The sequence below is a fragment of the Struthio camelus genome, chromosome 1 (genome assembly GCF_040807025.1).
Source record: "Struthio camelus isolate bStrCam1 chromosome 1, bStrCam1.hap1, whole genome shotgun sequence".
NCBI classification, from domain to species: domain Eukaryota; kingdom Metazoa; phylum Chordata; class Aves; order Struthioniformes; family Struthionidae; genus Struthio; species Struthio camelus.
In genome coordinates this window covers 217,318,489-217,342,194 of record NC_090942.1, presented here as the reverse complement: position 1 = coordinate 217,342,194, position 23,706 = coordinate 217,318,489, and the positions used below count along the sequence as shown (strand labels likewise).

The 23,706-nt window shown below is 37.5% G+C and overlaps 1 protein-coding gene across 14 annotated transcripts in view; it reads left to right on the top strand.

Annotated features, from left to right (window-relative positions):
• Window positions 1-23,706, top strand: part of DLG2 (discs large MAGUK scaffold protein 2) — a 1,033,288-nt gene that overhangs the window by 177,042 nt on the left and 832,540 nt on the right. The gene's annotated exons all lie outside the window — the stretch shown is intronic.

Genomic DNA, 23,706 nt, shown 5'->3' with positions numbered 1-23,706 from the left:
TTGTAGATAACCCAAATCATTGGGTGTTGGAAGTCAGAGTAGAGGGCTGACGAAACAGTGCTAAGATGATTTATCTCAGCAGAGGAGTTGCCAAGATTTAGCTGACATTTTCTTTGGCTCTGGACCGCAACATGGTGTTTGTCCACAGCTATCAACTTGTCACCTTTTACGAGTAAAAATGAGAAACAAATTCAAGTTTTTGTTCTCCCTCAGTTTCTCACTAATTTTGCAAGTGCTAGTAAACCCTGTGTCTTTGGCTGTCCTTACAATATGCTAAAAATAATAATATCATAGTTGATCTTCAATTATATTAAAATAGACATACTTAAAATTATTGAGTGAGGACAGTTGAGCTAATCAGATTTTCACTAGCTGAGGATCTAGCCTAGTGACTAATTTGTAATAGCTCTTAGTTATTTCTTTCCATCTTGAAAGGCTTTGGATTGGCTTTGTGATGTGGCTAGGTAATTAGCAACCCTGTTTTCTGGCAGACCAGGGACAGGAAGCATAATTTGCTGAGTGGCCCTTCTGGAGAAGTCCTACTGATTGTTTTTGTTTACATTGAGGGAATTGCAGCATGGACACAAGTATGGCAGTGTGGTGCTATGAGAAATGGAAGTACACAGGGCATTTGGAGGCAGAAGCAATCAAGTCAGAAGTAGTTGCACTCGATTTTCACTAACAAAAAGCATTGATTCGTCAGATAGATAGTGGCTGTAACTGTTTTCTTAAGTCAGAGAATTTTCATTACCATCTAAGTATTTGTTAGGATATTTGTTTCTTAAACCATCCAAAATTAATGTGTTTAGTTTGATTATTCTTTGCTTCTCTCTTGTTACACCAGGTCTGTACGCATAGATATTTCCTACAGACTTGCTTTCTTGCAAAAAATGGTAACTGAGTATCAAGCTTTGTTATCTTTATTAGCATTAAATGCAGTCTAAGATCTGAACAACTCCAGTGTTATTTTCAAACTATAACAGAAAGAAACTTACTGTTGCAGTTCAGCCATTCACTTGGTTATAATTGTTTTGAATGGAGAGTACAACATGTGGTCCTTAAAGTAATCGTCTACTTAGAGGTTCCTTCCATCTATATTTTGACTGATTATAAAAGTTGAATGGAGTGACAGGAGCTCAGCAAGACCCTATGTATAAGTTGTAATCCACAATTACTTCATGATTCTCTTGTTACCAAATCATTTTCTGTGCAGCCAACTAGATTTTTCTGTCTTCCTTATCTGTGTCAGATATTTCTAAGCATTCTTTACCATACTGCAATAGTTTTCTTTTTATTGGGAATGCAATGCATACAGTTGGGGAATATGAAAACAAGGAAATTAATTTCTCTTAGGTGGCTAGTGTTTTTCACCATTTGATTTGGACAGGATTTTTAATTATCTTAATTTTATCTGAGAAGCATATCTGTGAAATGTCCGCATTTGATAGACAGCTGCTTAATGAAACCAGTAAAAATTTTCCAGTGATGTAACAAAGCACATTACCTGCTATTGAGAAAGGTCCTAACAAACCAGAAATCTGGCCAGTTGTGACTATTCCATCAGAAGACCATGCTGTGTGCTTGGATCCCTCTCAAGAGCAATGTAGGGAACAGCATCAAACAATGAAAGAAAAACAAGATAGTAAAAGGGGTATCCTCCTTCAGACAGTTTTACTGTCTACATTGGCTAGGTTTCTCCCTCCTTCTTTCTCAGCAGTTTTTATAAAAAGCACTGTGTCCTTTCTTGGGAGTGCCTTTCCCATATAGTGCAAGAACCAGTAGATCTAGTAGCATTGCTGTTATGAAACAGTCTGACTTTTTTGCAGTCCCTAATTTACTATCTTTTTTGCATTTGCTGATGATTCTTGCAATTAAGATTTTCAATTCTGTTTGGCAGCTCACCACCTGCAAGAGAGGGCACAAGCGAACACTGGCTTTCTGTGCCTTCACAATGTCCTTAATTAGATTCGTTTTAAGTCTGAGAGTTTTAATCAAGGGAATTACCTAAGGGTGGCTTTGTCTGCACTTGCACTTTTAGTCATGTCTTCGGAAGGATTTGTAGTGTTTGATTATAAAATACTCCAAAAGGAGTTCACTGCATAGCTCCTTGGCATACTAAACCTTCCTATTGCTGGGGCTGCTCGCTGGTTAGATTCATTATGCAAAAATAATGAAATATCACAGGCTGCACCTGTGTTGCAAAAATATTTGGGGTCGTCTTTTCCACCTAGCTCTGCAGATAGCACTTCCTGAGTTCAGCATTCAGTACAAACATTGATCTTCTCTCACCCTTTGCTTTTCCCTGCTGCAGCCTTAACAAAGCTCCTTGGCCTACCTTCCCTGCTCCCTTCCACCAAAAGACTCCCTTTTTGTGAGTTATCTGCCACTAAGAAGCAGCAGGAGAAAGTGGCAGAGGGCATCTGGGGCACAAAAGCAGTGGTTTTGGTGTGTGCTCTAAGACATTGCTTTGCAGAGTCTCAGCTCTCCCCCAAGTTAGCAGGAGAAAGGGACAACTTCTAGCCAGAGATTTTAAGGGTAGGGGAACTTGAAGGAAGGTCCTTACAGAGGATATGAAGTAGCTATGCATCCTATGACAGCTCACGGGCTGCAGTCTTACTGCAGAAGTGGCACATAGGCACCGCACTCAGTGGGAATTCAGGGCAAATTGGGACTGGTGACCTGCTTGGCAGCTGAGCCTTAAGGCTTTCTGTCCCTCAGCGTACCTGTATCCATAACACAGGACGGCAAAAGTCACTCGTTTTCAAAAACTGCACACATGTGCAGCATCTTATTGTTCTGTTTTTTTGGGATAGATCAGTGTGCGGAAAATAACGTTACACTAGCCCTGTCTTTTCCCAGTTTGTTGGGAACGCGGGAGGAATGGGAATGCGCTAAGAGGTAGTCTATCCTGCGCACTACTTGATTCTAGCCTGATCTGGGAGTTGAGCCCATAATCGTTTCTGGTTAAAATTAATCAAGGCTTTTGCGTTCAGACTCACTTCATAGCAGTTGTTTTAAAGAAATTCAGACTTTTGGAGCAAGCCTGTATGTTAGTTCTAGCGGTTGTGCTCTATATAAAGAATGTTCTGACAGTATATTGCACAGTGGAGCCAAGCAGAAATATACTGAAACATTCATATTCTGCTTTATTTTAAGGTTGTGAGTTTGGAAGAATCATTTCTGAAATCACTCTTGCTCTCTTTAAAAACAAAACAAATACATGGCTCTGTTTGGCTAGTCTCTACCCTCTCCTGGGACTTTGTGTTGTGCTTTGTAACTATGTCCCTTTCTCTCCTGTGTAGATGTGCTCTATAAAATAAATAAATAGCCATGCACTCCAGAAAGTGCCTTTTGCAAGGGCTCTCTCTCTCTCTCTCTCTTAGAGCTTTAAGTTTTTTTTCTATTACAGTCTTGCTGGCTAATAAATTCTATAGACAATCCAGGTGATGGGGAATGTTTTTGTGGCTAATATATGAAATATTTGAAAACTGAGCTATTAATACAATGCTCTGTTCTTGTATCTTTCACCTCCAAGTTGATGTTAACAGAAAATGTTGAGTGCTAAAACTGACTTTTATTTTTAAAAGAGGTACTAAAGTAGTAACATGCACGTTTTTGCTGGGCCACCATATTCCTACAGTTCTTCGTCCCAAGGTCTTCTTTACCCCTCCTTGCCCAGTACTCAAAGCAATTTACTGTCCACCTCTTTCTTGTTTAAAAAAGTTACCTGTGCTCTGCACTACTGTGAGTCTTTTACCAACTGCCAGCTGCTGAGCAGCTTTAAAAAATATTCACTTAAATCCTTCCTCCCTTTGAGTAAGCTCTCTGATGTTTCCTTCCCATTTGCATTCCCCTTTCCCTCCCCCAACCTTCCCTGGAGAAAAACATGTTGTTCCTATTGTTGTTGCCTGTAGCTTCAGGTTGTGAAGAGTTATAACATATCTCCTATAATCAGACTTATGGATGCAATGGGAAAATTACAGTCGAAGTAAGGTAGTGTTGGATTAGCAGCAAACCACAGCACGCCCCGGCAGGGCAGCAAATGCTTCATGCCTGGATAGATACAGGCAGATGCTAGCAGTACCACGTGCTTACAGAAGGGACTGGCTCAGGAGCAAATTTTGAGAGAAATAGGGCAAAAGAATCCAGGCACTCCTCTGTTTCATCAAAGATTAGGGAAGAAAGGGGAGACAAGATTTTTTAAAAATGGTAAAGGTCCCTTGGCAATGAAATAGATATGCTTCATTTATGACATATGTGATCCTTACTCACATCTCTGTTAATGTGATCCCAGTGGAACCAAGAAAGGGATTTCACAATTGCAAAACAAGCTCAGAAACCCTTCGGGTAAGGTGGTAATTCATTTTAAAAAAATTAGTGTGATATACATTAAGCTGTACAAACCCATTATCTGCAGATGGACCCACATAGTTGCCTGATATCATCATCAGGAAACATTTTGCATGACTTATTTACACTGAGTAATCTCATAAAGCACACATTAGGATTGCTGTCTTTATCACTTTATTTATTTTATGGCACGCACCAAGATGTTACTACAGTAGTCCCAGTCACAGAATTGTAGCATTGCATAACTGAGAGCAAGATATTTATAACTTAGTTGTAGAAATTTTCTTTAATTTGAGAGTTGGCATTGAGCTGTATGACAGCATTTACTTAAGAGTAAACTTCTACAGGAAAACAAACATAGTTTTAACTACTTAAAATTGTTGCAAATTATGAGGTTTATGGGAGAAACAATTTTAACAAAAGTTACTATTCTTCTGATCACTATTTTAAAATTCTATTTTAGGTCCTAGTTTATCCATGTAATATTTTTGCATTCTTACAGAAATTTAAAAATAGTGTGCATATTCAAACTCTACAGTATTTGCTACTTATTATTCCCAGATAAAAAACATTATTGAACTATAGTCTTTCTGATAACATATAAATAATTTAGGAGGAAAATATCCCAGTGGTGTTGCTATCCCAAAACCTCACTCTATTGACATACAGAATTCAATGCTGAGGTCAAACAGGAGTGATTCAAATATTCTGAGTTTATGCAGATATGCACAAGAGCAAAGTTAGCTCCACTCTTAAGTTACACCTTGCGGTAACCCACCAATATGACTAATATGACTGCTTAGAACTATTTCTAGATGCAAGTTAGATCAGGTAAATTATTTTCATTATTCCTCTGTTATTGTTGCTGCAGAGGAAGTGGAGTCAGTGTGGTGTTTTTTTTTTTTTTTTTTTGAGGGAAAGGAACATTATATAAATTTTAAAAGGGTATTTGTACGTAAACAAGGGGTGAAACGTGGCTTATGCAGAACAGTAGGGCTGTGACTGATGATTCAGTAATTCATGCCACAATAATACCTAGGCACTACACCTTGGAAAGTAGCTTCATTATGCCAGGCACTGTAGAAATCTAGAGGAGAAACTTGTGGCTGAAGCAGTCGTGGAAGACAAAGTGTAGCAACTAAGTATTGTTTGTCAGTATTTTATAGAGATGCTGGAAGCGAAACTCATTTGTCCAGGTTTATGTCAATGAAGAGCTTTTGAGATGCAGTTCGTCTTAAGGTTGGTTTTTAAAGTAGGTCAGATGAATTGGGCTGTTGAAGGGCATGTTTCTTTTGATTAATGAATGATAAAGAAAACCTACAGGACCATCTGGATGTAGGTGTCTGAACTGAAGTATGTATCCCATGCCAGAGGATTTTCTCAATGTTACAAAGGTTTGCAGCCACGTGGTGACCTACACTAGAGACTCAGCTATGAGACTTTCCTTCTAGGCTACCCCAACGCAAGTAGTTCATTATATCTACCCTTGTATGTGACCTGCCTGCCCCTGACTTCCAGGCAAAATGCAAATGAATACAGGATTGGATCAGGGCACAGCCTAAACCTTAGGGATACTACTGCATCTCACATAACCCTGTATCATAATGACTACCTTTTTTCCTTAACACTTTGGGGAAAAAAGTCTGTTTAACCATAATAGGCCATAGGTTTTAGTGGCATTTTCATTTGTGCCTTTAGATGGTAAGTCCTATTATTCATTCAATACATACTGTGTAATGCCATTTATACTTAAAGGGCTATAGAAACCAAAAGGTCTCTCTTTATCACATAAGTGGCTGTGAATAGCTGTCTTAGTAAATATGTTCTCCAGAGATGTATTCCTGAAAAGTGCTGAATGCCTCCTGTGATGTGGCTGAGGGACCTCCTTTCAACCCTGTTGGTATCACTCTTATTTCACTATGAATGAACACAGGAATCCTGCCCTGGGATTGGGGCAGCCTACGTCCTGCAGAGGTGTTCCATAGACATTGCTGCAAAAATGAACATTAAAATTGTCTTCGATTGAAGATGGAAATTATTCTTGCCTGTACCATGCCCATAGCTCTGTTGTTTGGGGCTTTATTGCAGTTGGGAATAGTCATGTAAATCAGGATTTGTTTGATTTGATTGTTTGTTTTGGGTCCTCTAGGGAAGCAAGAAGCATAAACAGGAAAGTGTCTGTAAACCGTATAATTAATAAACTATATTTTGTCACAGGAAGACTATGCATTTTAGGTCTGAATGCCCTGTATTTGCAGGATATTGAAAATTAGAGCTTCAGTTCTCTGTACAAGCAGGCCTGAGCTGCATCAGGAAGACTATGCATTTTAGGTCTGAATGCCCTGTATTTGCAGGATATTGAAAATTAGAGCTTCAGTTCTCTGTACAAGCAGGCCTGAGCTGCATCATCCCTTCCTGGATTTGAGCCTTGCCAAAATACAGAAGTGTTAGCTCAGCCCTATTTTTGATGACTTTCGGAGTCTGAATGAAGCTTGTGTATGCATCTCTACAGGTCGATGTCTCTGTGTGAATTTTTCTGGATGAACACGTACCATTTTTCTACCAAGTATCATCATTTTCTATGAAGTCACGAGGATAAATATTTCTTCCGAGTGTCTAACTTATTAATTTTGGATTCAGATACATGCTATCAATCACTCCAACAATATTTTCTCGTATGACCCACCTACGTATGGCCTACCTCTTCTCCCTTACCTCAGATGCTTTACTGTATTTCCTTTGAATATGAGCATCTCAGGCTGTTCATTTGTTGTCACAAGATCCTTGTGAAGAAGTTAGGACAAACTATCACCCCCATTTCACAAGTGAGGAGGAGAAACAGACAGGCAGAAAACACAAGTACACAGCATAGAGATACACTGAGCATGTTGGTTCTGGAATCAGTGTTGCCACATCATGGCAGCGCTGCACCCAAGGTAATTAACCTGTGACAGAGGTAATTAGCCCATGCATGGTAATATGTCTTTGTAAACTATTTTGCTGTGCCATGCAACTGGTCAGCTCTTGGAACAACCTGGGGGATTTGTTGCAAAGTGTTACATTGAATGGGATAGATCTGCCTACAGACGTCTGTGACAGAAAAGGACATTATCCTTTTGTGGAAAAGGAAGCAACATTTTGCAAATATTTACCATCATGAGTTAAATGAGGGAGAGATTTTGAGAAGTTATTGTTATAATCTGGGCCACCGTTTTGCTTAGTTTTTAGCCTCCAGTTTGGGAGCTGTGCTCTAGCTGTAGAGCAACGGGACAACCAGAGCGCATAGGAGCGATCAGGTCAGCAGTCTGCTCTGTTATGACTGTCTTTACTGACACCTGAGTTTCAGGGGCAGCTGCATTTAGAAGCAATGACTTCTGTATTCGTTTGAATTGTTTTTAATGTACGGTGTAAACAGCAAAAGTAGGATGCCATATAATTAAAGAAAAAGTAAACACACAAAAAGGCTGAAGGTTTTACTTCCACAAATGCATACTAAATATACATATCTCTTATATAGACACTTAAATACCTCAGTCTTCATGCCTCTGGCTCTGCCTCCTGAGCTTACCCCAGCTGTACTGATCTCTGCACTGGATCTCTGCTACATGAATAACTCTTTAGTCTTATCTCCAGCTAATCTAAACCTGCTGGTGTTCAACTCCTATCCTTTTTCACTGTCCCGTCTGCATCTCAGTCTGACTGCCCTGTACTCCTCCCTTCACTGAGAATTCCTGAATGAAAGCTCAGCCTTGAAATTAGTTTGGTGGTGGTGGGAGGGGAAAGGGAATGCTCTTCCTTATTTTAATGCTCTCTTTCAACCACAGATTAGCTCTTACATTTCCGTCTTCCCTGCTCAGTCTTTGCTTCTGTAGTTCTTAAAAGAGTGATATCCCATTTGGATAAATAATTAGTGTTTTTAAACTGTTTATCATTGTAGGATACATAATAAGACCAACCAATCATGAGTGAAGAGTAGTAATTTCTAATATTGGATAGCCACCTAGGAATAATTTAGTGTAGTGAGAGTAACAGAATGGCAATATTGGATTAAAGAGCAGGGAATAACCCTTGGGGAAATGAATCCAATCATTTGTTGTTCCAGGAAATGCTATCCTGTAGTAAGTACCTTGCTTAGGAGTTTGGCAACGATTCACTGTCGCACTTCTAACTTCCACTATAATCCTGTGTTGGTCATTGCTACTGGATAAATATGATAAGACAAAGTGCTACACACGAAAACCTTTCTTTAGAGATTAGTCTCAATTAAAAAGTCAGGTGAATTACTCCCCAGAGAATTTGCAATTTACCTGATTTGTCCTCTTACTATAAAACAAGATTACATATCCTGATTTGTTGCATGTGTGCATGGTAAAGCTCTTGATTCTAAGCTCAATCAAGGACAGTCCTCTAACAAGCCAATTTATGTTACATTTGACCATAACACAGTGAATCTGTTTAGGTGATCCATAAAACTGTAGCCTGGCCATAGCAGATCAGAATGAAAGTCCCAATGGATCTTTGTAGCTCTGTAGCTGATAGAGGCCTGTGGCTGATGCCTGGAGACAAAGTGTGATAGCACATCAAGTAGAGAGTGATATTTCCCTTGGAATACCTTTCCTGCTTCCAGCAGTCAGCAGTTGAGAGACTTATTAACCTTGAGGTTACAGATAGGCAGTTGCTTTCGATAGACCAGAACTCATTACAATAAGAACTAGGTAAGTGCAACAGAATTATACTCGCAGATTTGATAGAGTGAATCTGAATTTGCACTGGTGTAACAGGCCAGGATTTGGTTGCTCAGTCTCTCCCTTACTAATAAAAGTGGTTAAACCTTGAAAGTTTGAGTCCTGTCCTGGATTTTTTAATAAAGAAAAAGTGGTATGTTAATAACATCTTGGCATTTACTTTAGCAATTCTTAACCGTAGTAATGTAAGTTTTTACTTATCACATATATTCTTATCAGTTTTCCAGTGTAGTAGCTTTTTCTTGTTGAATATAATCTGATCAGCTATGGATTTTCTCCTTCTTTAGATATGTGCATAAATAGCGCTTTTAGAGATTTAAAGGATGATTTAAACAATGATTTTTTTTCCTGCTATCTTTCTTGAAATTCAAAGTGCAACTAACTTTTTAGAACCTCAGTTCTATGGAAATTCAGCATCTTATACAATAAAAAGTGTGCTTGAGCAGATCTTTCTGTTTTTGTTATTTATTATCCTTTGCCTTTTTATATATTATTTGGTACATTGTGGCTGATACGAAGTTGTGGAGCTCTTCTTGTAAGGTTATTCACCGTCTTTCTTTTCTTATGAACAGTAAGTCCTTGTATAAGACCTTCTTCTGTTTTGGTGAAATGAATGGCAAACTATTTCTAAATGCAAGTAGAGAGGTCTTCTCTAGTTTATCACCCCTGAAAATCCAAGAATTTGAATTATAATTGTGCATTTGTAGCAGGATACAATAATAGTTTAGCATCTGGTATGTTTATTGAGTTCTTGATGTGCTTTACGGCAGTTAAGGAGTAAACTCCCAGAAAAGGGAATATATTAAACGATCTTTCTACTAAACCAAGTTTAACATCTTTATTCAGTCATATATGATTACTTCACTACCTTCATTTGGTGTTTAGGACAAGAAGGTCAGATGCTATATTTTATTTTGACTATTTTTAGTAGTACTAATCTACAGAATTACTACAGCTAAGTAGGAGAGAATGAGCTATTTTATATTCTGGTTTGTGGATAGTTAACATAACTGTCAGCTAATTTCTGACTCCTTTCTACTGGTAAAGGCACATAAATTATATAAAATCATGGCTGATTTGAGGCAAAATTGGATGGGGATGAAGCATCTAGGAGTTCTTTCAAAAGGGCTTCTGAGTTCTGTCTTGCTCCCAATGTACCCAAAGAAAAATCCTATCTGTTTCTTGGTTTCATCAAACTAGACATGATACGCTTGTTACCTTCCTAAATTTCTCTGAGATCTATCAATGTGTAAAATATTGCTTAATACTGCCATGTGATTTCAGATTCCTTGTTTAATTTTCCAAGGCCAATGTTTAGAATGTTTTTTGTGAAGATATAAGAGAAACTTACTGAAAATTATATATTTTATTATAAAACAGAGCACCTCACATTTAAATTTTTTTTTATTTTGGGCAGGATAGGAGACGGAGAAACTCCTTACTTTGTGGGGGTTGAGTTTTTGGGTGCAAACCCAAAACATTGGCATAATTTATACTCTTCTGTTCATGAATTCGTGTAATAAAGATACAAGTTGAAGCTATCAATATTAAAAAGTGATTTAAATATCATTGTTTTAAAATAATGTAGCTCTAAAGCATAAAAGAGGATTTTTTTTTTTATATAGACGTTCTGTTTTATTCTGTTTTTTTTTCAGTTTATTGCTACAATATTCTTTATACTTTTGTTTCTTAACTTACTGTATCTGTTTATTCATCACTGACTAAAGATGTTGTCACACCTACAGAAGCCTCAAATTTATCTTACTTCCTGAACAAGAGCCAGAAGACCCCAACTGTTACAAAATTGAAAAGGCTAGCTAAAAACAAACAGCTATTTGTTCTTTCAGCTGTTGTCTAAATGGGAAAAGCTACCACAAAACACTTTCCCTAACTGTAAATCTACTAGACAGGGATGCTTCAGAGTGTTGCAAAGGCCTGGGTCCACTTAAGCACTTTAACAGCTAAAATATGATTTGGACAAATTTAAATTTCCAAGTTCAAGCAGGCAATTCATAATACCCATTCCCATTTGTGTCCTTCCTTTCCTCACTGCTTAGATATCTCCAAGTTTTAGGCACCGGAGTTTTCATAAGTAAATTCCCCATCCTTTTTGCTGAAGCTGTGATAGGGAAAGAGAAGAACAGAGAGCTTCATTATAGAGTCTATTACAGAAGACATTTTATTAAGAGAGTGAAGATTTTTCTTTTCATCCCTATTCTAGGGACTGTTATGTATTTAGCGGTCCAGTATCAATGGATGAAATGAATGAACTGGTTGGAGAAGGTGGCTAGAACCCAGGAAGTGTAATCCGAAAAGGATGGAGTTGAGCTTGTCTTTCTTTCATTTTTTTGTTGTACAACTGGCCACCTTTCAGAGATGGGATGGAGACTTCCTCTGACAGTCTTATTTCTTGCGGCCGGTTGCAACACTCACCTGGGAGGTGGAAATGTGGATTTGATCTCCAGAGTGAGGCTTGCTTTGAACTCTGAACTTCTGGTCACAAAAATGTAATTATATTAAAAGCATCTCATCTTCTGTCCATCTTTTTAAGGGGAAGGAACAAAGCAGTCATTTCTACCCAAAGGGACAACTTAAGCATGTAAATATTGGACAGGGCCTTGAATCGCAATCTCTTTTATGTACACAGGTCAGGCAGACACCTAAAGTAGGAGACAGGGAATTTCAGAAATATCCTTTTCTGTCTCTTCATACTGGCATTCTTCCCTGCCTCTAGTCAGCATGCTGCTTTTTGTGAATTTTATTATTAGCTGTTTTCACATACTCCATTGCAGGAACCAGTACCAGCCAGACAACACAACTCTTGGCGTCACTACACTCTCTTTATGGATCTGCAACTAATTCCACTGTGCTGTTCTCAAAGTGTGAGGTGGCAGGAATGTTGATGAGACTCTGCAGTGTCACCTTACAGGCACTGGAAAACCTCTAATTTAGTGAGTTTATTCAGAAGAGCCCAGGGAAATGCTGGTAAGTAAATCAGTGATATGCACTTTGATTCCACAGAAAATTACTTAGATTTTTAATTAAATTTAGAACAGTGTATCACATCAACATGACAGGATCCGTAAGCAAATAGTGTATCTTGATAGCTAGAGAAGTGTTGTGTTTTTTTTTTTTTTTTTTTTTGGAAGAATGTAATAAAGCGGTAGGTACAGGTAAGCCTTGTGGATTTAATTTGCTTGATTTTTCTAAATGCATTTTCTGGGTTTTCTTTAGAGAGAAGTTAAATATAAAATAAAGACTGAACTCCACCTACAACTGCAAAATTGGTGAGCGGCAGGAAATTGTGTTGTGATTAGGCCTAACATTATAGCAGTCCAATGAACAGTTTCAGGACCTTTGGAGAGGGACATTGCACTAATTTGTGGAAGGAAAGCATTGAGAGCTGCATTAGTTAGTAACACTAAATTGGATTATTTGGACAAATCAGTGCAAAATAGTTAGAAAATCTAGGTAATTTAAAATAATTTTGGAGGTTCAGCAACATCATAACATGGAATTTAACTGAGACAGAAGGAAAGTAATATACATTGGCAAAATTGTCTGTCTTATACTGACTGATCACCTTTTCACTTGACACACTAGCTGTGAGAAAAGATTTAGGTGTCACCATGAGTAACTCATGAGTTAGATTTCAATTTCGTATAAAATAATTGAATAAATAACCGGAGATGAAATCAGTAAAATCTAGAGGGTAATAGAAGTCTGAGTAAACAAGCAGCATGATTTTTATAGAGAACAAATCATGCAAGACAGACTTAATTGCTTGTTTTGATAGAATTACTAAATTATTAGCTGTTGCTTATATTTTTTAGAGATAGACTTTCAAAGACATCAGGAGCAGTTAGGCGCCCAACTCCTGCTGATTTTAAGAGCTTGCTACATTATCTCTCGAAATTTTAAAGAAAAGTTCATGTTAATTGCCTTGGAGTTTAGCCTTGCTACATGGCTTTTTAGACCCCCAAGAGAGAATTTGCCCAGATGGATATATATATTGAGTTATAGAGGGATGTTGGCACTGCTTCCAGAACCTTTATTATCTGCAGACTTGCTTGATATTTTTATTAATGATTGAACAGTGGGGCTCAAAGCAGCATGCTAATTAAATGTGAAGGCCAACATTCAGGAAGCTGTGAGCATTAATAAGATAATATGACACTGTGGAACAAAGATTCCCTCCAAAAACCAGCCAATGCCCCTCCAAAAGCAAAATCAATAACCAAAAAACAAAACAGAACTTTTCATGAGTATAATAGATCTTAAATACTTTTGGTGGGAAATTCAAGAAGGCAGATACCACCTGGAGAAGAAAGACAACTTTGACAACTCTTTTGATAAACAGTGATACTCCACAAATCTTTAACATTAGGATGAATATTCTTCTGTATTCTATAACATCATCTAGTTTCTCTGTGGATTGATGCAAATTCAGAGACCACTAATGCAGACAGACCAAAGAAGACAGTAGTAGACACATCCAGTAATGTGACCCTCTGAAGCAGGTCTTTTCTAGTTGTGAGATTAAAGAGAAGCCAGTAATTTGGACCAATAAATGTAAATCAGTTAGATCATTTTACCTGTCAGAACTCTTTGGAATTAAAGACACTTTCACTGCCATAGTACAGTTGCCACTCTCCAAAGGTGGCATATATTGAATCTGTTCTGGAGAAAAGCTGAAGCATAGTGGGTATTTTTGAGAGAAATCTAAGAGGAAGACAGTGCAGTTAAAGGGAATTTCAAAAGCAGATTTGGCTGAAGCTAACAAAATCTGGTTCAAAAGAGAAGTCCTGAAAAAATCGGTAGTCAAGACTAAGAGATGAAAAGAAGAGACAGGAGGTAGTTCTGGGCTTTTCTATGAGGGAGTAGGAGATATATGGAAGAGAGTCGTAAGACTGAACTGGGACCAATCATTTGATAACAGTAAAAACATAAGGAATGGGATGGAGAAAAAAAGAAGTACTTAAATGATGAGGATAAGAGGCAAATGTCTACTGAATGGGTGACAAGTGGAGAAACTTGTGTGTAAGTACATGAAGAATTGGCTTTTATTACTTGACAGCCACCTAGGGGTTAAGGAAAGAAGGATAGTGATTGTAAAATATGGCAAAAGCAGCAGCCATCTAGAAGCTAACGGGAAAAAAAAAAGGAAAACACAACAATTTAGGGCTTTTTGGAAAGATCTCACAAGTTAAAATGATTTAATGGCAAATAAAATAAAGAAGCCTGAAACACTTTTAAGGCTGAACTTCTGTAAATTCAGATATGAAATTAGATGTTTTATTCTCCATGCTTCTAGCCAATGGAAAGTTAAAGAGCCTATGAAGGAGAAACCAACATAAAGTTTGGTTTTAAAAGAAAATTTGAGGCAAATAATTTAATCTTCTCCATCAGTATCATCTGCTCACAGAGCTGAAATGTGAAAATTATGTTTATCAGCTGCCAGTCATTAAGCTAACAGATGTAAATCTTAAGACATCTAGCAAAATCTATATCAGCTTGAAAAATGAAATGATTAAATTATTAGTAAAGATTTTTATTCTATGTATGTGTGCTTGTCTGTGTGTTTGCCAGTGTGCATGTAAAAAAGCAAAAAGTGAAAAAGACAGGACATAAAACAGAATTTCTCACAAATTACAGAATACACTTTAATAGAATTATTTCTTGAATAGTCATTGTTCATTGTTGTGTGCCTGAAGTTAGGATTATATTTCTGCTTTTCTATTACTTTGTATTGATCAACTTTGACTTTCTCTGTGAATAGAATTTAGTGTCTTTTTAATTGCCATGGTGTGTCTGAGACGTCCATGCAGGAGGACTTATGGGGATGTTATGTACCTCTCTTCTGGAGAGGCAGCTGGAGGTGAGGCCGAGGACCCAGAAGTATTCAAGAAGATACAAGACACACATCTGTAGGCAGCTGAATCCCAGCCTTTATTGCTAGCAATTAATACAGAATTACTCAGTATTATAGAATCTTTCTATACCTTAATGCAGTTGACATCAATTTTTGCTGCTATATGTAACTGAGTATCTCCAGCAAACTTTGTCACTTCTCTGTTATCCCTATTTTCCAGATGATTTAGGGCTATTTTAAATTGCATAGGTGCCAGTAGCGATTCTTACAAGACTTCACTGAAAGCTTCCTCTTACAGTGAAAGCAGCTCTTTTTATTCCTACCCTTTGTTTTCAGTTTTTGACAAGCTGTTAATTCATTGGAGGATCTTTCATATTACAACATGAGAGCATAATTTCTTTAAGAAATTTTAGTAAAGAATTATATTAATTTTTTTTGGAAATCCAAGCTGAATAAAACAGCCTCATCTGTATGCTTGTTTTCCCCTCTCGAGGAAGTCTTCAAAGGTTTGTGAACCATGTCTTCCATATATTAAACCCAAATTGATTTTTGTCAGTTATGTCATATGCATCTTTGTGCTCCATCTACTAATTCAGTCCTTTGTGTAGTTTCTATCAATTTTTCCAGAGCAGAACCCACATCGTCTACTCTGCAGCTCCTTAGATCTCTCTAAAGCTGATGTCACAGCTGATACTTTCCAACCCCCATCACCAAGGATGATTTAAGTGGTAGTTTGATCCTTCACAGTCAATAACTGATGGTGTCATATTTGAGCTTCTTCAGAACTCTTGGGTGAATATGCTGGCCTACATGACTTGCTCTTGCTCATTTTATGGATCTATCCTAAATTCTTCACTACCATCACCTCAATTTAAGATAGTTCTTCTGAACAGTCCCATGGAAAGAAACATGCAACAGGGACTGAAGAGCTCTGAAAAAAAGCATTTATCCTCACCACAAATAATCATTCTTAGAGACTTATGAAATATGAAGTTACAAAAAATTATTTATATTTGTAGTGATGAAAGATTTAATAGACTTTTATGTTATTCAAACAAATGAAAACTGAATGAAAAAAATTAACCAGTCACATAACTAAAGTCAAAATATTCTTCATAGTAAATTAAAAGATAAATAAAAAGAAGTAATGATAGTCAACACGTGGAATTAAAGGCTATAGGAGATCAAAGATTAGAATTTAAATTTATAATAGAAAATAACGTTTTTAGTGTATATGCTAATAGCAAAATTCTGCTTTTTGGTGTGAATGTGCACATCCAAGTCCATCAGGCTCAATAACACATATCCAGATCGTGTGGATTATGAAAGAGCATTTAAATTGTGTATGTTCTTCTTTTAGTGTGTGCCCTGCTATGATAAAAAATTTTGACTTTCTTTTTTTTCACATGATTATACCTTCTAGTGAAAAATAACTTGTTAAAGTGTGAGAGCTACTATACAGTTCGTGTTTCTAGACATTCACTGAGACAGATAGATACACTTACATTCTGGCAGCTGAAAAATCCCCCTGAGCCCCTCCACTATGATGTGTACAAACTATATCCACACTGTAAAACAGTATGAATTTTTTTGACCTATGCATGTGCTGAGTGCTTGATGCAAAATCCGCACATGTATTTTGCCAATATATGTTGAAGTTATAGCAGTATTCTTGAAATCGACCTCTTTGAGACAGTTGCTGCTATACAGGGAGTTAAACTAAACACATAAAACTTAATTCTGCCTATAGGTACAAAGGAAAGATATCAGTGGAGAAGGTTTTGTGATAACATACGATTTCCTGGCCTTCAGCCCAGTGCTCTTACACTGATTGGTGTTTTGCTGGGAGGACAGGCTCTTTTGCCTTAGATGGTTTGTCAGGCATTAATTTTAAGCTATGCCTGTTTGTCTTAAAATGCTGCATCGGTGTTCAGTGAGGCCTTAGCATATGTGCGGGTGCAGTCGGCTGAAGCTGCAGTGCCACGTATTGCTCCCGTTGCTCCTAACGCATGCAGATCTGCAACGGGCCTTGTGCGGCTAGCAAAGGCACCTCTTCCACTTCAGTGGCTATGCTCATGCCTTTATGTTTTTGCAAGTTATTTAGCAGCTTTGGACTGAAAAAGGATTTTGCTGCTGTTTCTGTAGGTGCTCGCATGCCGTAACTTTAGTAGGTGTGAGCTCCGCTGTTATCTTGTACTCTGATTGCCCTAATCAAAAGGGGCATGAGGATACTTTAAAGGCCTCCATTAACTGTTTTAAAGATTATTCACTTCACTTCCATGGAGGGGGAATTCACCAGATTACTAGGATGAAAAAGATGCAGAAATAAGAAAGGAGGAAAGACAGCAAGGTCAAAAGGAAGAAAAAAAGATAATAGGGAAGAAGAAAACAAACAGGATGAGCATGATGGCATTATATGTAAGCATGCTCCCATTACCTGATGCTGATTGCTTTAAAAATATCAGAAAATGTGGTGGCTATGTAAAGACTATATTTTGCCTTAGATTATATTGTGCTAACCTCCAACTGACATTTCCATTTGAGGATGTAGTTCTTCATAACTTTAGCCGGAAAAGGTCATTAACAATAAGAAGGGCCCTTTTTCATTCAAACAGTTTTTCATCCTCTAGCCTTAAATGTGCCCATTGCCGAGCACTGTGCTAGGCTTGTATATGGATAACTGGTTTGCTGAAGTGATTTGGCTTCCCTGAAATCAGATTTATATTAAGGATTTTTTCTGTAAGTAATACAGAGGCACAAGAAGATGTGAAGTATATCATGACTGTGCAATTATTGGTATTTTAAGTGTAGATCGACTCAAAAAAGAACTACAGTAGGAAATGCTGCTATTTACAGATTTGAACTGTTGGTGTATTAGCAAAGGTTTGGGGTTCTTTTCCACGTAAAGACGCGTTACAGGGAAATAAATCTCTCTGTATGGACTTGATCAAAGTCCATGTAGATCATGATCAAAACCCATAGAAATGTTACCCAAACTTTGGCTAGAATGAAGCATGGATAAAATGCTGTATCTGTCCCAGGCTGAGATGGGGGGAAAGTGTGTTTTTTATTGACAAGTAAAGTCTATTTCTGGCCACTTATTTGTAGAGAATACCTTCCCAATCATAAATACATGAGAAAGAAATGGAAGCATCGTTGCATGGGTTATTGACAGCTGTCCTATGATCACTTCCATTACAAACATAAAACTTACTAGGTAAAATTATTGGCCATTTCTGTTTTCTGAAATGGGAGCTGTAGCATGCTTTATCAATGTCATTATGGAAAACTTAGACAGGATTAATTTTTCACTAATTTTGCATCATTGTCCTTTCCAAGCTTGCCTAACCTCTCTGTGGGTAAAGTAGTTTCAAGAGTTCTGCTCATTCGCAGGAAAGTAAACTAATTGAAGTTCTCCAAACTTTAGATTAGTCATTTAATGTACCATGACCCTTGAAAAGCAAGCCAAGTACACATTCTGTCCCACTCTTCCATAACTTATTAGAGAACCACTCTGGGTTTCAGAGCCTCTCCAGGGAACACCGAAAACTTAACTTCTGCCAGAGAAAACAAAGCAGGGAGTTGTAAGAGAGCGGAACACTAGAGCTCACTTATCACTAGCCAGGAAATAGGAAATGAAAAGCCAAGAGTGTATTATTTGGGATTGGAAGTAAAATAAAACTTTTCTTACCCTCTTTAACTTTTCTCTGCAAGACTATTAAAAGAGTCTTTCAAAAATAATAAGCCAGAAGTGGCTAACAATATTAACCTGAATTTTCTTCTTTGTTAACACTGCTCTCCAGAAATGTTTTGCCTCTTTTGTTGGTCTGGGAAGAACTCTCTGGTCAGTTCTGTTCTAGCTTATTAGAGAAGAGGGCAGAGCATTCTCCCAGATGTATGAGGAGGAGGAAGTTTGACAAAAAGATACAACTGTTTCTGACAATAGGAGAAAAAGTGCTTGCCCCTATTTTTTCATAGCAAGCTAATGTCAGGAACATTGAACAAGTTGTTCAAGAAAGCAGGCTCTCACCCAGAGACGGGGTTGGAAACTGGGCATCTTTCTGCACTTGTGATCATAGTTATTATAAAGCAAGAGGTTTAGAAAAGTTATACTCAGTCTTTTTCCTCTGTTCCTTTCTGGTTAGCGCAGAAGTGCCAATGCCCTCAAGCAGCCACATAGAGTATGGGTTGCCATCCAGGGCCCCAGACTAATGTTATCTTGAGTTCCCTTTACTATAGAATTTATTACCAACTCCTAGAGATGTCTTCATTGAGGAGTCATGGGAGAAAATTAAGAAGGCAGTGCTGGGAGAAGGAAAGAGAAGCCAGGATTTCCCTGATGCAAGGAAGTGCCCTTATCATTCAGTACTGCATGACTAGGCATATTCTGTGGCTGTTAGCACAACGGAAGGAGAGGGATGATAGAGGGAGGATTCTTGCTATTAGCGTATACCCTGGAGGCAGAGAGCTCTCCTGGGAGCTTGGGGATGAGGATTTAAATTCCTAAGGCACATCTAAAGCAGTATGAAGCCCTTTCACTCTAATCTTTAGGTATCATGTGAAAAGAAGCCCTGCTCCTTTTTCTTCTAGACGTTTAAAAAAAAAAAAGATCTAGAAAAATCTAGGTGGGTATATAGAGAGGAACAATTTAGGTATCAGTTCTAGGAGGGGAGATGTCAGCCATGAATCTCGGTCTAAGTTGTACTTCTAGGAGAAGCTAAAATCTGAAGAAATATGAGAGTTTGGACATAGCTTTTCTAGGGCATTTTGCCCTTGCTGTTTCCTCTTGCTCAGCATACTGGTTGCTGTGATTCCCAGCCTCAGGTGCTTCACTTACACCTGAGTGAACACATTTTGCAGATCAGGCATCTGATTGTGATTTTTTGAAATCCACAGTCCAACTCGCATTTCCACTAGAAGGTATAGCAATCTTGAGTGTCACAAGGCCCAATTCCTTTTTCTTTCATCCTTTCACCTTTCCTTTTTCTTCTCAGGTATCTGTATAGTGCATATCCCACTACAAGCAGAAATAACAGCAGAGAAGCAAAAGGAAAACCTAAGGCAACCCAAAATAGTTCTGTGATATAGGTAGAACTATACATTATTTATCTACTTTTGAATTTTAATGAAGAGGAGTGCCATTTACTCTTTAGTTTAGAAAGCCAAAAATACCTGCCACTTATACTTTGACTCTGGGCTCTCTTCTGTTCCAGATACTACATTTTTCTTCCATTTCCCAGACAGACGATATTAAATGTCAGTGTTTAACAAGAATTATTTTTGTTACTCTACCAGTAAGTAATGCAGATCAGCAGTTACTGTAAGGGTTGAGTGTATTCCAGAAGGAAGGTTCTTATTTATAACACTATAGGCTTTGTCACGCTGTGAAATACTGAAATGAATTGTGACATGGTATGACGTGATGATAAAAGTTTATACAACCTAAGTGACCAGTCAGAGTGCTAGAAAAAGTTTCAGATTTGAAGAGAACATTGTAGGCTGACAGAGCTTTACCAAAATCCGTATGTTGGTGGGTGGAGAAGACTCAGGCAGCTTCTTTTTCACCCTGAAAACAGGATAATGCAAAAATCTATATAAAGTGCCTGACACATGACCATGGATAATGTTGCCCTGGCTGAAATAAGTGGCAACATTTACATTGCTTTCATTTAGGTTCAAGTATCACCTTATGGCTTGCAGTTTCTTGCTAAGGTCATTCATAGAAAAGTTTATTTAGAATTTCTAAGCCAGTTTGCTCTGTACCAGCCGAAAGGCTTTGTGATTTTCCATGGGGCCATCCATCCCTCTCAACTGGTTCAGTGTGTGAGTAAAAGTTGTGCAGGTAGAGATCAGTGTAAAGTGAAGCTGAAACAATTTTACGCAATGAGCTATCTTTTATTAAGCAGACAAGCCTGAATTTTGGCAATTTAGTGTGCAGTTTTTAAAAAATGAAACTGAAAAATCTGTTGTGGGCAAAATAGGCTTGCCAAAGGTGCAGAAGACTTGTTCCTACTAACCTCAGACTCACAGTTTACAAGAGGGAAAATTTTCTTTCATATTCTCAGTAGAACATCACAGGAACAGAGCCAGAATGATAATCTTTATCTCTATATAGATATTTAAGTAGAAAAATATGTATTAGACAAAGTAATGGGGAAGCAAACTTGTAAACCCAATCTAATTACTGCAATCTACAAAGTTTAAATTGTTTCTGAAATTGAAGGTTAAGGTATGTTGTGTTCTGTATGTTCAAGGAAATATACTTCATTCCTGGAATGCTTTATTAGACCCAGGCAGTTTTGAAGCCACTTGTTACCTTATTTGATTGAGGTGCTCACTTTAAACACAATTAAAAAGGTAATTATTACAACAGATGTTACATAAAAGTGTAGCAGGTTGGTCTAGGGGCTAAGCGTGAAGGGATGAGTCATTCTTGCCCTAGGCTATGCTGGAATTATGAAAAGAAAATTAAAATAGAGATTGGTAGAAAAGGGCAAGACATTGTAAAAAAACATAATGAAAGAGGTGAAGAAAAGGAATGGAAAGGGCATAAAATGTGGGACTAGACAGCAGAAGGATGGAAATTAGAAAAGTTGTGGAAAGAAGCTAGAGGGACAGGGAGCAAGGAGTTACTATAAATAACTAATGTCCCTTGGGAAGAAATAGCTATCATCTTGTTATATCCCTACAAATTGACACTTCTGTCACAGTTACTGTCACTGATGTTCTGCAAAGGCTCCAATGTAAAAAAAAAAGTTAAAAAAATACTCCTGAAAATGTCATTTTTTAAGTGTAAGTAAGGATACTAGTGTTCCACTCTTAACTGCTTACAAATCCTAGTCTTAGTACTTCTATGTGAGTTATAACACTAATATATACTACTCTGGGTGAAATTTGATGCTCTCAGGAGCAAAGTGTATGCAGGAATAGTTCCTAGACTTAAGCATTGTCAGGGTTTTTCCCACTGTAAAATCATGTTTCCAGTTGTTTATGACTAATACATCCCATGGCAAATTCCTCAAATAGAAGTTCAGTGTTTACAAATGCTCCAGTAAGTATGCTATTGCCCTTTCCAGAAGGAGGATTGCAACTAAGTACGCTTTCTATGTGGAAACAGTTGTTTGCATGGAAACTTGGATTTGTTAATCAACTAATATCTCAGCATTTGACTGTGTCAATATGACCCTTGTCATATTGTTAACTCATTTTTTCAATGTTATTGTTTATTAACTAACAACTCTTCTATTATGGAATTCAGAGGCAGGAGTTTTGCTCTTCATCACATTAGTAAATCAAAGATGAAAAGCTATGGCTGTTCCAAAAGCAGTTATGCTATCCAGTGCAGCCTTACCCAAATAAAGTTAAGATCTGCTGTGCCAGAACTGGCAAGAAAAACTGGTATGTGCAGTGAGGTCAGAACCCTTGCCAGAGATTTCCCATTTACTATATATAATTATATGCTAAAATGGTCAAAAAATTAGCTCCATTAAGAGGTGTATTAGAATACCAAAATGCTAAAGACCTTTGTATCTGACTATCTGACCATGTAGGTACGTATTTCCATTAAAGAAAGCAAATGAGAATTAACGCTTTTCAGCATGGCAGTTTCATGATTCACACCATAAGCTCGTTTTCTCACGGACTTTTCTTAAGTCAAACATAGTTTTAAATTCCATTGCTCAGATTTTCAAGCAAGAAGATTTCTGGAGCTTTATCACTTTCATCTGTACACTCTAAGATATGTCAGCCATCACTTCCCCAGTTATTTGTATGATTGCATATAGTTCTGTTTCAATATGAAATAGATAGGTAAGCAATTATCTTTTAATACTTCTGCTTTCTAATAGGCTTCCAGAAACATAGAATTTATCCTAAATGTTACAAAAAGGGTAACATGTTTAAGGCAACTATGTTAGATTAAGTAACTGCATAAATAGTGTGTATACATAGATATAGTGTCAGTTACCATTATGAGTTCTCAACTAGGTATATTTGAAGATGCAGAACAAGAATTGACAGCATATAAAGTCTGAATAGTGTCTTCTTTCAGATGGCACAAAATGGAAGAACAAAAGCATTGCCGGTTTTTATCACTGGGCTTTAAAGTTCTGCTCAAACACGGAAAATAAGCACTGTCACAGGGTTGTCCTGATCTTTCTTTATGTTTACTTTCAGTAAGCTTAATTCTATTGATAAATCATCCTTTGGAATATCCTGAAGCGTATCTACAGTAAATTTCCTCAGTGCAGCATATTAGAACAAGAACAGTTTGGAGCATTTACATTGAGAAAGGATTGTCAGAGGGAAAGAATCCAAATGGCACTAAAATAGTAAAGCTCTTAGGAAGCTTAATGGTATAGAAGACAAGTTATTTTGCATTCCAGGCTATGTGCAGATCCTACGTGCTATCAAGATTCTGGGAAGACAAAAATATATGTATATGTGTGTGTGTGTGTGTGTGTGTGTGTGTGTGTGTGTATGTGTGTGTATATATATATATATATATATATATATATATATGTGTGTGTGTGTATAAATGCAGCAGAAATACAGTTTTGGTACTTAAATTAATTGGAAAAACATGGACATCTTGCCGTGACTTAATCATTCCTTGACCTATTCCATGACTTCTAAGTAAAGAAGTAGACTGAATGCTGTAGTAGATTGAAAATATGTTAAAAGCTTTAATTTGGACTGCCAAGGGAATAGTTTTGATTGTGTGTGCTGCCCAAATACTAG